Here is a 15,885-nt window from a genome sequence, read left to right as displayed (position 1 = left end):
CTTGGAAGATAGTTTGACAGTTTTGTTCTGGCCAAGAGAAAACTTCTCCTTCGCCCTCTGAAACTTTGCTGAGAAGTACTGAAGAGAGGCAGGTGAATTGGAGAAAAGGCATATTGAAAGGGCAAACTGAGCCGGGCTCAGTGGCTCAGCCTGTAATCCCACGCCTTTGGGAGGCTGAGGTGAGTGGATTGCCTGAGCCTGCGGGTTCGAGACCCGCCTGGGCAGCGAGACCTCATCTCTACAATAAATCAAAATATCAGCCGGGCATGGTAGTGCATGCCTGTAATTCTGGCTACTCGGAAGGCTGAGGCAGAGGAATTGCTGGAGCCTCTTATTGATGAGGAGTGCCCCTCCCTCCCCTGGTAGTTTCCCTCAACTGCCAATCTCACCCCCACCTCCCCTGGCAGTTTCCCATTACTGCCAATCCCTTTCTTATAGTATCATGATAATTGTTCAAGGTCTGCTTATGAGTAACAACATATGGCACTCCATTCTTTGTTTCAATGATAGGTCACTGAGCAGGTTGAGGCTGCAGTGGCTGGGAGTGGCCACTGCACTCCAGTTTGGGTGACAGAGTGAGACTCCAACTCAAAAAAAAAAGAAAAGAAAGGGCAAACTGAGGCTGCGGTTTGCTGGTGCCATGGGAGAGAGGCAAAGATTTGCAACTCAGAGAAAGTAGAGGTTATTATCCACTTTCCAAAGACAGAAAGGAGCCAACACAAATAGTCAAGCATGGCATCGAAGGCTGGGGAGCTGAGAAGAAAGCCCAGAGGTTGCATTCTTGGATGTAGATAACAGAAGTCATATAAGTCTTGTTTCTAGACATCCTCAGGCACTGGTATCTGGTGACTCCAGGTGGTGGGCTGGAGACTGGTTACAGAAGACTGATAACAATACATCATTGCCAGAAGCATAAGCTTAGAAGAACAATTAGAGCTGGACATGCTTAAGGGACTTAAAATAATTACCAGGTCATAACCATGGGTGGCTGGTTCTACTGCTTGCTAATGATTTGGAGGCAAAAGAATAGGCTATTTAGTAAAGCATGGCAGGACTAGAGCCAGAACTAAGATAAAACTAAAGTGGCTGCACTACTGCTAGAATTATTTTACTAAGTTCTTCTATTCTAAGTTTCTTGGGGTTCCCAGCTTTCGCATACAAATTTTATGAAGATGTACCTGGGAGCCTTCAAAATGAATAGTCAAAGATACAGGGGCAAAATGTCCATTTTTATGCTTAGGTTCAACAAGGTATAAATAACTGTGTAGAATTATGATTGGACAAAAAAAAAAAATAAAAAAAAAAGCATGAGTGAGTGCAATAGACTGAGTGGAGAAACCCAGTAAGGCATGTCTGTCTCAGTTCTTGGTTTCTCTGAATACACATTCCTTACTTCTTGGTATGAGGCAGGTCCCTCTCTGAAATGGGGGTCTTATGACCTACAGTCAAACAAGGTAGGTCAGATAATTTCTTTATGGCCAGTTTTACACTGAAAGAAAGAGGGAAAATTAGAGTATTATTTTTAGGTTTTAGAGCTGATGTTGGGGAAAAGGATTTCAATGACCCACCTTGGGGAAGAGGGAGTCTAGTTTCTAGGACTAATCTTGGGGGAGAATGGGATTGAGAGTTGGGAGGGCAAGAGAAGGTCAGAGAAGCTGCTTCTGAGGTCTTTATTTTAGGGTATTATTTCTGATTTCCAAGTTTCTTACAAAGCTAAACAGTCTTACCACATAACCTAGCAATTGCGTTCCTAGGTATTTACCCAAATGAGTAGAAAATTTATGTTCACAAAAACTTGTTATAGCAGCTTTTTTCATAATTGCCCCAAACTGAAAGTCACCAAGACGGCCTTCAGTAGGTAAATGGGTAAACGAACTGTGGTACGTCCATATGTAGAGGCCAAGGGAAAACTTCTTTGCCTCTGAAAATCAGCTGACAAAAGAAGGAATCGCAGACATTTACTAGTGTGCATGGGAAAAATCACAGAGTATTTAATCAATATCCCGGTGAGACCCATATACTTATATAGCCTTATTTCAGAGGGGAGGGGAGGTGAAGAATATAGGCAATTGTTGGGAGCAATAAAATGATTATTGGAGAGAATGAGTGGATATGAACAGAGATTAATTTGTAAAGTTTATCTTTGGAAACTGAATGAGTCTGAGAGACGGACATTATCATGTGTAGAATCTGTTCAGGTGTGGCTATATTTTTGGTCTTTTTTTCTGCAACAGATAATGAGACAACGGGGTGGGGGGAAGGAAAGAAAAAACATTTTTCTCCTTTGTGGGTCCCTTTTGTCTTTATGTAGACAGGGGAAACAGTTGATAGGAGTAAATGTTCTTCTAGCATCTGTGGATCTCAAAGGGTCTTTCATTCAAAATACACATACCTGGGAGAAATATTTTGGGATGAAATTTCCTGCACTCCATATATAATGGAATATGGTTCAGCAATAAAAAGATAAATGAACTATCAAACTACAAAATGATATGGAAGAGTCTTAGTTGCATATTTCTAGTGAAAGAAGACAGTCTAAAACATCTACATAGTGTATAATTCCAATGATGTGCAGTTTATAAAATGAAAAACTATAGGAAAGTAAAAGAGACGGTGTTTGAAATGGATTTGAGGAGAAGAGAGGCGAGACCAATAGGTGAAAGACTGGGGAATTTTAGGGCAATGAAACTACTCTGTATGATACTATAATGAATATGAAACATACATTTGTCAAAACGCATAGAACAGCAATACCAAAAGTGAACCCTAATGTAAACTATGGACTTTAGTTACAAAGAATGTATTAGTATTGGTTCATCAATAGTAACAAATATACCATATGGATGCAAGATATTAATAATAGGGGAAATTATGAGTTGGAGGAGAGAGAGGCATATATATATATCCCAAATATTTCTCTCAGGTATAATGAGTATTTTGAATGAAAGGTCTTTAGGGATCACCTGATGCAGGAAGAACATTTACCTCTATCTACGGTTTCTCCTGTCTGCATAAAGACAAAAGGGACACACAAAGGAGAATACTTTTTTTTCTTTAACCCTGTTATCGCATTATCTGTTGCAGAAAAGACCAAAAATATAACCACACCTGAACAGACTCTTCACAAGATAATGTCTGTCTCTCAGAGTCAGTTTCCAAAAAGAACCATTTACAAATTAATCTCTGTTCAGTTCTATTCATTCTCTCCAATAATCATTTATTGCTCCCCAACAGAATTGCCTATATTTTCCACTTCCCCTCCCCTCTGAAATAAGGCTGTATAAATGTCTGGACCACACTGGGACATTGGGTCATCTACTATCCAATCAATTTTCTATAAGCCTAAAATTACTTCCAAACAGCATATTAATTATAAAAACATTGGAATGTCATTTCTAGTAATAGTTAATGCTCTATGCTAAGATAATCCCTGAAGACTAGTTACTTTTATGAATTGGCAGACTAAACTGAAGTTACTGAAACTTTTGGTTGTAAAGAAACAGAATCCCAGGAATTATTACCTTTCAGCCAGTGATAAAATGATTAAAGATGAGAATAACTTGGATCTTGTAGACAGAGTCAAGTTTACTTCATGAAAGATATTTCAACTGGAAAAACTAGAGAAGAAATATGTCCATTCATCAGAAGTGTTTTTCTCTGTTACTGCTCACTTTATGAGAGATAAACATGCTTTTTTTATTTTAATTTTTTGAGTTGGAGTCTCACTCTGTCACCCAGGCTGGAATGCAGTGGCACGTTCACTGTCAACACAGCCTTGACCTGCTGGGCTCAGGTGAACCTTCCGTTTCAGCCTTCCAAGTAGTGGGAACTACAGGCGCACACCACAATGCCTGGCTTCTTTTTTGATTTATTGTAGAGACGAGGACTTACCAAGTTGCCCAGGCTGGTCTCAAACCCCCAGGCTCAGGCAATCCTCTTGCCTTGGCCTCCCAAAGTGCTGGGATTACATTCTTGAGCCAACGCTCACAGCCTAACATGTTCTTTGAAAACACTGTCCCTTGTTTTCTCCCATAAAACACATTTTTAAAAAAACCTCCAGGTCTCTGGATCCATTACCATTACTCTAAAATCCAGCCACTTCTGAGATGAATGATAGAAATTACTGGTTTAATATTCACAAAGCAGGTTATCATACCTAGCTGAAACAATGAAAATCATTTAGGTAGAAAAAATATAATTACAGAAGTCAGATATTAGGAAGCATAATTCTAATTTGAGTATAAGACTCTTCCATTCAAATTAAACTTTATAATTGTCGATAGTTTATTCTTTTAATCTCATCATATATGAGGGAATTTTGAAAAGTCCATGGAAAAATGAAATTAAAAGATAAAAGTAAAAAATATAAGCTTTACTTTTCAGCATCATTTTCATCAAGGTCAAGATACTTTTTGTAAGCAATAATATCAGCTATGTGGTCCATCCTTGAAGAACTGAAGGTTCTAGGAATTTAACAATGTCAATGCAGTCTTTTTTACATTATTAACTGAAGAAAAATGGGTGCCCTTTACAGATGTTTTTAAGATTAGAAAACAGAAAGGAGTCAGAAGGAGCCAAATCAGGACTGTAAAGTGGATGCCTAAGGATTTCCCATTGAAACATCACAAAATTGTCCTGCTTGCTAAGAGAAATTAGCTGGATCATTGTTGTAGTGGAGAAGGACTCTCTTGTAAAGCTTTCCTCGGGGGTATTTTTTCTGCTAAAGCTTTGGCTAACTTTCTCAAAACATTCTTATAAGAAGCAGATGTTATTGTTCTTTGGCCCTCCAGAGAGGCAAAAAGCAGAATGCCTTGAATATCCCCAAAATATGTTGTCATGACCTTTGCTCTTGACCAGTCTACTTTCACTTTGACTGGACCACTTCTACCCCTAGTAGCCATTGCTGTGATTGTGCTTTGTCTTCAGGATTATACTGGTAAAGCCATGTTTCATCCCCTGTTACTGAAGAAATGCTTAAGGATCTTGATTTCCCTTGTTTAAAATTTCTAGTGAAAGTTCTGTTCTAGTTCATGACTGATCTGGGTGCAATGGTTATGGTACCTATTGAGTGGAAAGTTTTCTCAACTTTAAATTTTACATTTAAGTCTTTAACCATCTTGAGATGATTTTTGTAGGTGGTGAGAGATAGGTTTCTAGTTTCATTCTTCTGAATATAGACATCCAGTTTTCATGGAACAATTTTTATTTAGGGGATGTCAATTCCCTAATGTATGTACTTGGTGCCTTTGTCAAAAATCAGTTAACTTTACATATATGAATTAATTTCTGGGTCCTCTGTTCTATTCCATTGACTTGTATGTCTGTTTTTATGCCAGTACTATCCTGTTTTGGTTATTATAAGTTTGAAGTATATTTTTAAGTCAGGTAATGTGGTGCCTGCAGCTTATTCCCCCCCCACTCCGCCCCCCAGTATTTCTTTGGCTATTTGGAATCTCTTGTGGTTACATATAAATTTACTTTTTTCATTTCTATAAAAACATTATTGGTATTTTGATAGACATTGCATTAAATCCGTAGATTGCTTTGTGTAGTATAGTCATTTTTAACAATATTAGTACTTTCCATCCATGAGTATAGGATGTCTTTTCATTTGGTTTTTCTTTGATTTCTTTCATCAGTGTTTTGTAGTTTTAATTGTGAGGTTTCTTACTTCCTTGGTTAAATTATTCCTGGGCATTTTATTTAGCTATTTATTTTGATATTGTAAGTGGGATTGCTTTCTTGATTTCTTTTTCAGCTAGTTTTATATTGGTGTGCAGAACCACTACTGATTTTTGTGTGTTGATTTTGTATCTTGAACCTTTAATGAATTTGTTAATCAGTTATAAGAGATTTTTGGTAGTCTTTGGTTTTTCTTGATCATGTTATCTGTAAAGATCTTGCTATCTGCAAAGATGGACACTTGATTTTCTCTTTTTCAATTTGGATGAATTTTATTTTTTTCTCTGACCTGGTTCTGGCTAGAAATTCCAGTTTATGTTGAAAAAGAGTAGGGAAAGTGGATATCCTTGTCTTAGAGGAAAGGCTTTCAGCTTTTCCCCATGCAGGTATGACGTTAGCTGTGGGTTTGTCATATATGGGCTTTATTATGTTGATATATGTTCTTTCTATGCCTAATGTGTGGAAAGTTTTTATCATGAAGGTATGCTAAATTTTGTTAATTGCATTTTCTTCATATCATGAGATAAATGATCATATGGTTTTTGTCCTTAATTCTGATGATATAGCACATTCATTTGTTTGCATATGTTGAACTATTCTTGCATCCCTTTACTGAATTCCACTTGATTGAAGTAAATGATTTTTTAAATGTGTTGTTGTATTTGGCTTGCTAATATTTTGTTGAGAATTTTTGCAAGTATGTTCATCAGGGATTTTGGCCTGTAGTTTTCTTTTTTTGTTGTGTTCTTGTTGGTATCAGGGTAATGTTGACCTGATAAGATGAGTTAGGAAGAATAAAAGAAAATACTTTTTTGTTGTTTGGAGTAGGTTGAGGAGAATTAATGTTCGTTTTTGATAAGTTTGATATAATCCAGCAGTGAAGCCATCTAGTCCTGGTTTTTTCTTTGTTGGAAGACTTTTATTACTGATTCAATCTCATTACTCATTATCAATATGTTCAGGTTTTCTTTTTCTTACTGGTTTGATTTTGGTAGTTTGTGTGTGTCCAGGAATTTATCTATTTTCTAGGTTTTAAATTTATTAGCATATAATTGTTTATGAGTCTTAATAATCTTAATATTTCTGTGGTATCAGTTGTAATGCCTTCTTTTTTGCTTCTGATTTTATTGATTTGTGTCTTCCCCTTTTTTTTCCTTGGTAAGTCTAGCTAGTGATTTATCAATTTTTTTATCTTTCTAAAAAACAACTTTTTATTTTGGCAATCCTTTGTGATTTTTAAAAGTCTCTATTACATTTAGATCTGCTTGATCTTTATTATTTCTTTCCTTCTACTAATTTTGGGTTTTATTTGTTCTTGTATTTTATTTCCTTGGGATGTACCATTAGATTATAGATTATTTATTTAAAATCTTTCAACTTTTTTATGTAAGAATTTTTTTGTTGCAAACTTCCCTTTTAGCACTGATTTTTTTTGTATCCCATAAGTTTTGTTATGGCATGTTTCAATTTTTACTTGTTTTAATAATTTTTTATATTTCCCTCTTAATTTCTTTCTTGACCCAGTGATAACTCAGGAGCCTGCTGTTTAATTTCTATGTATTTGTATAGTTTCTCAAGCTCTTCTTGTTATTGATTTCTAGTTTTATTTCTTTTATTATGGTCTGAGAAGATACTTGATATGATTTAGATTTTTAAAAATTTATAGAGACTTGTGTTCTGATATTTAGTCTGTCCTGGAGAATGTCCCATGTGGAGATGAGAAGGATATATATTTCACAGCTGTTGTATAAAGTATTCTGTAAATGACTGCTGGGTTCATTTGTTCTAAAGTGTAGATTAAGTCCAATGTTTCTTTGTTGATTTTCTGTCTAGATGATCTGTCCAATGCTGAAAGTGATGTGAAGTCTCCAACTATTATTATAATGGATTCTATATCTCTCTTTAGTCTAATAATAATTGATTTATAGATCTGGGTGCTCTAGTGTTGAGTGTATATATATTTTGGTTTCCATTTGCATGAAATTTTTTTTCCGCTCTTTTACTTTCAGTGTATGTGTGTCTGTAGAGATGAGGTTTCTCATAGGCAGAATATTGTTGGATCTTTCTTTTTAATCCATTCAATTAGTCTATATATTTTAATTGAAGAATTTAAACAATTTACATTTAAAGTTGTTACTGACAGATGAGAACTTAACTCCTGTCTGTTTTGCTAATTATTTTCTGATTGTTTTGTATGTTCTTTGTTTTTCTCTTCCTCTTTTGCTATTTACTTTTATAATTTGGTGATTTTTTTGTAGGGAAAACGTTTGACTCCTTTCTCTTTCTTATTTGTATATTTGCTCTATCAGTGAATTTTGCAATGTTGTGTGTTTTATGATGGTATGTATTATCCTTTTGTTTTTGATGTAGCACTCCCTTAAGCATGTCTGGTAGTGCCAGTTTAGGGGTGATGAATTTCCTCATTTTTTCTTATCTGGTGAAGGATAGCTTTGCTGAGTATAGTCTTCCTGACTGACTTTTTTTCTTTTTATCTCTTTGACTGTATCATCCCACTCTCTCCTGGCCTGTAAGTTTTCTGTTAAGATATCCATTGTTAGTCTTTTTTATGTGATTGGATGATTTTTTCCTTGCTTTTTTTATAATTCACTCTTTGTTTTTTGATAAAGTGACTATAACATGTCTTGTAGGAGTTTTTTGAATCTGTGGGTTGAATCTGGGGATTTTTGAGCTGCATGTATCTTGATACCTAGATCTCCTGCAAGTTTTGGAAAGTTTTAAGTTATTATTTTGTTTTTGTTTTTGTTTTGAGTTGGATTCTCACTCTGTCGCCCAGACTGGAGTGCAGTGGCTGCTCCCAGTCACCGCAGCCTCTGGTGATCCTTCCGCCTCAGCCTTCCGAGTAGCCGGAATCACAGGCACGTGCTACCATGACCAGCTGATTTTTTGATTTATTGTAGAGATGAGGTCTAGCCAAGTTGCCCAGGCGGGTCTCAAACCTGTGGGCTCAGGCAATCCACTCACCTCAGCCTCCCAAAGCACGGAATTACAGGCTGAACCACCGAGCCCGGCTTATTTTGTTGTTAATATTGATATTTCTGTGGGGAAACACTTGTTGGAGAGTCCTACTCTACCATATTGCTCCATCCTTCCAAAGATTTGCTAATCCCCAAATTTCTATTTCTGGCTTAAATGCTTCTCTTAAGATTCCAAACTAATTTGGCCACCCTTGCCAAATGGGAAGTCTATTAGACATTTTTTTTTTTATGAGTTGGAGTCTCACTTGGTCGCCCAGACTAGAGTGCAGTGGCCACTCCTGGCCACCGCAGCCTCGCTAGCTGGGCTCTGGCGATCCTTCCACCTGAGCCTTCCAAGTAGCCGGAATTACAGGCATGCGCTACCACACCCTGCTGATTTTTTTATTTATTGTAGAGATGAGGTCTCGCTGCCCAGGCGGGTCTCAAACCCGCGGGCTCAGGCAATCCACTCACCTCAGCCTCCCAAAGGCACGGGATTACAGGCTGAGCCACCGAGCCCGGCTTCTATTAGATATTTTAATAACAACATATTAACAATGTATTTCCTTTCTATCTTCTATGTCTTTAGCTTTACCATCTCAGTTGGTGGCAATTACTCAGGCCAGAAGTTTTGAGACTCAGTTATTCTCTTTCTCTTATACCCCTCAGCAAATGATTCATTAGCAAATCTTGTTTACTCTAACTTTAATCTATAGTCAGAATTCTATTAATTTTTATCACATCTGAGTTATCATCCTACTCCAAATCATCTTTCTCCTTTGCCTTTATTACTGCACTAGCCTGTCATATTTTCCTGCTTCTACACTTACCTCCCTACAGCTATTCTCAACACAGCATCCAGATTGATGCCTCTGCTCTGCTAAAAACTCTCCAGTAGCTTTATTTCTTTCAAGTAGAAGCTAAAGTGTTAACAATGACCTATAAGGCTCTAAATGATCCAGTTACATGTTCCTTTTCTCAATTCATATTCTACCATTCTCTTCTACATTTACAGGATGCAATTAACATTGTATTTTGAGAAAAATTCATGGATTTGAATACCTTTGTAATTAACAAGAAATAATTTACAATTGTTAACAGAATATTATATTTAAGAAACAACAAAAATGATCAAGCAATTACATTTTAACTGATTTTTGATTAGAGAGAATATGCATGATTTCTATTTACTTTGTATTTTTATGTCACACCCTACAATGTATATTAGTTTTAAAATAAGTTAAAAAATTATTTTTGTTAGTACCGATGAAAAATTTTAGTTAGAAGAAGAGATTTTATTAAAATGGGGAACAAAGTTGGAGAGAACTCACTAAGCATGGAAAAGGAGAATGAAATAATTCAAGTTTTATAGCCTGTGCCACTGCTTTAGCAATAGTAGGATTGAAGTAATCAGGGAAAATTTAGATTGACAGCAAAGAAGTTTTAGGAAGATGCTGTCAGGTAAGACAGACAAGTCAAGAAGGCAGAAGGAAAGATAGCATGTTTAACCCAGAAGGCAGTCATATGAATTTTATTAAGTGTGGAAAAAATATATGACAAAGAAAGAGCATAAGAAAATATGCCCATGTTGAGAGCCAGCTCACATTATTTTCTGGAAAAAGTTAGATGAGTGGTTAACATTTGGTGTCATATAGTGTGAGTTACTTTGTAGAATGAACTGACAGAGTACTTTTTATTCTTTTAGTACTGGTTTAGTTTTCAAAATGCTTTTGTTCCAGTTATTTTCTTAACACTTACCAGCTGTAGGGTCTCAGGAAAATTATTTAATGTGATTGAACAATAGTTTTTAAATGTTTAAAATAAATATTCACATATCTGCCTTTTCCATGTCACAAAATTGTGGAGAAAATAAAAATGTTCCAGTATGGAAAGTACATTGAAAACCACAATTTGTTTAGGTGTAAAAGTTCATATTTTATTAACAGTAGTCTATACTGATATCTGTTAGAATAAGATCTGAATCTAATGGGGTGATACCTGTCCTCCAAAACCAATAGTATAATTAGGAATTTAATAATATTCAGTGAGACATATAGTGATAAAATGTTTTGAATATTGAAAGAACAGATGATATTTTACTGAGGGTTCCTGGGCTGTCAGGGACTAAGAACAATAAATCATATTGTAGCCTAAACATCTATAGGCTTCTCTTCCTGTTCTTGCCCCCATCCCAGTGTCTAATAGATTTGCATTCAATTTTGCATTATCAGGAAACCTTGAAAAGAACAGGGATATTTGCTCAAGATTTTTCAGTAGATAACAAAGGAATTTATTAAACTGGTAAACCTGTTAAGATTAAATGACACTGATCTTTGCCAAGTATAAGGAGTATACAAGAAATTAGAAGAGACAGGGCATGAAATATGCAGGTCAATCCCCAGAAAATGAGCAGCTACTCTGTTTTAAATGGTTGGTGGCCTCTCTGTGTTGATTACTTTTGTTAACATAGATTTCTAGACATTTATCATTTCATATTGCATATGCTGGTGATGTAATATTTGTATGTTGAACTTCAACCACTCCTCACACCTCTAGACTCAAGTACTCAATTGCATGCTAGACAATTTAATTTAGTTGTTTCACAACCATTTACTTAACATGCCTAAAACAGAATTCTCGATGGTTTCTCTAAAATCTGTTCTTCCTCTATACTTCCCCATCATAAAATGACCACTTTCCATTCAACTGTTAAGCCAAAACTTAATTAAAATCCTTAATTCTTCATTTAACTTCTACTTCCAAAATATTTTCTCAACGCTTTGATTTACCTCCACTGCTGTGACTCCAGTTCAAGTTATTATCATGTACAGAGTTCTTCAATAGTTCTCTTCCATTTTTTCTGCTTCCTTTCATGTTGCCCTGCCCTAAAATCTATTCACTTATTAGATAAGATAATCTTTTTGAAAATATAAAATAGATCATGCCATTCTCTTTCTTAAAAACTGCTATAACTTTCTTCACAATTATAATAAAATCCAGACTCCTTACCATGAATTATAACAAGGCTGATATTCTTTTAGGATGCACTGAAACACAACCTTATCAATTGCTCACAGTTAGCACCCATCCTGATTGGCTGTTGCTTATGCCACACAAGTTCAGTATCATGGCTATTACCCTTGCTTCTAAGGCCATACATGAGCTGGTGGTTCTCAGTTGGAAATTCTCAAATCTTTTAGAGAACATTTCCTGATGTCTGGGGATATATATATATTTGTCACAACTGTGGATGCTACTGGCATTTATTGGGTAGAGTCTAGAAACAATGTTAAAATCCCATGAGATAAAAAGCAGCTCTCTGAAATACAGAGTTATTTGGCCCCAAATATCAACAATGCCCAAATTGATACATCCTTAGATTACCCTTTTACCCATGTCTACTTCATTCAAACCACTCTTCCCTTTATTATCTTCCCACTGGCCTTGCTCTGCCTGTCACATTCACCACCATCCCAGGGATTCTCTATGACGTTGCCTGTTTAACTTTTTTTCACGACACTGGAGCTCTCTGAAATTGCCTTGTTTAGTTATTTGCTGATTCTTCACTGTCACTCTCACCGAGAATGTCAGCTTCATGAGAGAAGGAAATGTTTCTCTGCCCTAGCATGGAGAGCAGAAATATTTGCTGAGTGTTTGCCTGCGCCTTTCCTGTTCATCATCTCCTCTAGAGCCTCACTTACGTTTTACTACCACCAATTCCTGAGCCCTACCCTAGCCCCAATCTCTAAATGGTGGAGTGAGGTTTAAAGGTAAATTGAGAATATCCGTTTCACACATAACTAAGAAAAACAATTGAAAGTACATTGACTTGTTTTCTAGTTTCCATCAAGTTGTCTCTGAATTAAAATAACCATTTTGTCAACATTCTCAGCATTAGCAGCATTAAATTAGCTTCAAAAGTCATGGTAGCCAAAGTTATTCCCTGGAGCCTTCCTCTCAGATGATATTTTAAGAGTTGTTTACACAGACTATTTGCTTATGCATCCTCTGCTTAACTTGAGTTATGACTTTTTGTGTGTGATCAAATATAATTGTTTTAATATGTTTTATAAAATTATAAACCATCATCATATAAATATTCTGATGACTGCATATTGTTAACCTCTGTCTTCTTATTCTGTACTGGGGATAACAGTAATACAAGTCTTCCTGACACGTTAGGAAGTTGCTATGGTGACTAAATAAAATAATGTACCTCAGGGTTTAAAATGCTTATGTTCCTGGTATTATGGGCCAAATTGTATCCCATCCTGGTCTTGATAGTACCTCATTTTAATGATGATCTTAAGGCCCACGTTTATAAGGTTTCTGCTGTTATGCATCAACAATCCTAGTCTCATTGCCTAGAAATATAAACCATTCAGACAGCCTGGATCACAGATACTGTAAAGAGCTAACCCAGGTCTGAGTTGCTTTGAATCAATAGGTTAATTTGTCTTTGGGACTGGAGAATCAACACAGAAGTGGCTATGGTCTTGGAAAACTGTTTTTTTTTTTTTTTTTCTTTTGTTCATTTGATTTGACTCTAAAAGATCAAATATAGAGAAAATCATGAGTCCTCAAATACTACCATATTTAATTTTGTTTCAGCAAGACCTCTAACTGAAAAAGAAAAATCCCTCAAGATTATGCTGACAGGAAACCTGATTAGAATGAATTCATTCTGAGCCTTAATCACAGAAATGCATTAAGAAGCCAGTTTTTTTCCATTAAAAGAAGTCAGTTTTTTTCTCTTAAATCAATAAAATTGCCTCTCATATATATAGCCATTGAAACTGATTCTCTTCAATACTCTATACTTGAACTAATATGAACTAAGAGTTTTTATTTGGAAACTTATTTGGAAATGTATTATTATTATTTACAAAAAGGAAGCAATTCATAGTTTAACATTATTGTAACTTTCAGATTTCCCTATAAAAAATCTGCTCACATTCCTATATGTCTCATGACAGTTATAAGATGGTAAAATGAATTATGAATGCTCAGACTCATCCAAAATAAATGGAAAATCACAGCAATTTATATTTAGCCCTTAAAATAGATGTATTTTCATATATCTTTTTATTTGGCCTTAATTTTCTATTTTTATATTCTGAGTGTATAGTTCTCCTATTGTAAGTAGTTTTATTTTGCTTTGGAAATATGGAATAAAGTTTCTTTAGAAACCTTCTAAACTGATATTTCAATGTCACCCTAATATAGTACGCAGTAAAAAGAGAGAGAAGGAAGAAAAAGAGCTTTTAAGAATGTACACATTTTGTCTTTAACAGATAAAACAACTGCACTGTTTCTTTTCTCAGAAGTCCTCAATTATTTTCTTTATACAACTTATAGTGTACATAGAATCTATCATCTGTGTGAATATTGCCCAAGTTAATGTTTTTGTGTTATTTCCCTATTTAGTTCTGAACTTTTGTATGGCAATTGCAATGAAAGCAAAAAGCCATTTTGATGACTGGACAGAAATTATTTGCAGCTGCTGGAATTTTTACCCTTTGTTTTGTTTTTCTGGGATTTGGATGGTATCTTCCTCTAGACAGGAAGATCTGGCTGCAACTGTCATACAACAAAGCACACTTTTCTGCCTGAACTGGACTTCCTGTGTAATATCATGAGACCTGCTGTGGGTTTGTCAATGGCAAACATGGTGAATCAATAAAGCTGTTTTTCAACTGGAGTTTTAGATTTTCTCTAATTTAATGCTTGGTTTGGTTAATCATATTTTCCTTTCACATAGTGGAAGGTTCATATTGCCGGTAGGCTTGGTTTTTATTAATAAAAGATCCACTAACCCTCAGATCCTAAGAAACTCAAGTTTTCATCGAGTTTATGGAAGCACAAACCAGTGTCTTGAATGGCTGCCCTGTGGCACTCAGTCTCCAGAGCCTCTCCTTGTGTTTGCTGAGTGGTTTTGGTAATACATACAGAGGAGAAAGTCACATTTTTAATTACATTAGATTGTAGCCATGCTGCATGCCAAAGTTTTAACCCACAATTCCTTCAGGCATTCTTTTTCTATTTGTCCATAAAAAAAAAAAAGAACAAGTTGAATTATTTCATTGTATTACAGCCTCTCTTTATTTTTTATTTTTTAAAAGCAGTTTAAATAATACATAAACATGGTGAAGAAATAAAAGTTTAAACTTGCTTATAATGAAAAGTTAGAGTGCATCTTCAAGTCACCTCTTCATGTAAATGTGTGGCATTGTGCATAGAGTAGCTCTCTTCTAGTGTGTTCTGAGATGTGGCTTCCGCTTCCTCTTCCATCCAACCCACTCCCATTTAATGTTTTTTTTTTTCAACAGAACCTCAGATGCCGTGGTCAGAGCACAGTGTTATCAACAATTTAAACAGTTGCCCTCTATTGTATTGCCTTCCTTCTTTCCTATCCCACTATCATTCCTTTCCATCCACCTCTCCCCAATAAGAACCCACAGTAATTTACTGATATGTCCTTAAAGATTGCATAGTTTTTCACAATATGCATTATTGTGTGCTAGTATCTTTAATTTACATGATTGACAGCACACTTTTTCATTTTGTTTCTACTTTTCTCACTAGCTTTGCACTTATTTTGTTCCTTACTTTTCTACTCATTACTGCACAGTGTCTTGTAGAATGCATTAACTCCCCTAATTGCCCATTCTGCTAGGCTTCTCCCTGCTACCCACTATCATAATGACCATCCGTGTATGTGTTCTTACAGATCTCAGTATTTCTCTGACACGCATTCCGGGAGTGTGATTATTATGCCATTGACCATAGACATTGTTCCATTTCTGCCCTTCATATATTTGCTGAAATTTATCAATCCACTGATGATTACCACACTATTCTTGTTTTCCTTGCTGTTGTATATTTGTTCATTTTGTACTCCCATATTTTTATTTCAATGGGGTCTTGAAAAAGACTAAAGGCAAATTTGTGTGTTCAATCCAACATTTGAACTAGAGCTCAATCCATCTCCTTTTCAGTGTACTATGGTTAGCTTGGGGTGTAGTGCAAAGAGGGTCAGTGAGAGAGAGAGAGAGTGGAAAAGACACTGCTAGGGGTGATATCTTATGTCCAATCGGTCATACACCTTTCACTGAAATCCGTTACCTAGTAATTTGGGACATAAAGTGAAAGATTGCATCTTACCAAAGGTAGGAGTTGGAAATCCTCATTGCTTCATAATTTAAAAGGAAACAGACTGACTTCCAAC

This window comes from Carlito syrichta, unplaced genomic scaffold (genome assembly GCF_000164805.1).
Source record: "Carlito syrichta isolate Samal-C Ts95f unplaced genomic scaffold, Tarsius_syrichta-2.0.1 Scaffold305153, whole genome shotgun sequence".
Classification (NCBI taxonomy): Eukaryota; Metazoa; Chordata; class Mammalia; order Primates; family Tarsiidae; genus Carlito; species Carlito syrichta.
The sequence above is the reverse complement of the archived record's forward strand: the minus strand, read 5'-3'. Positions refer to the sequence as shown.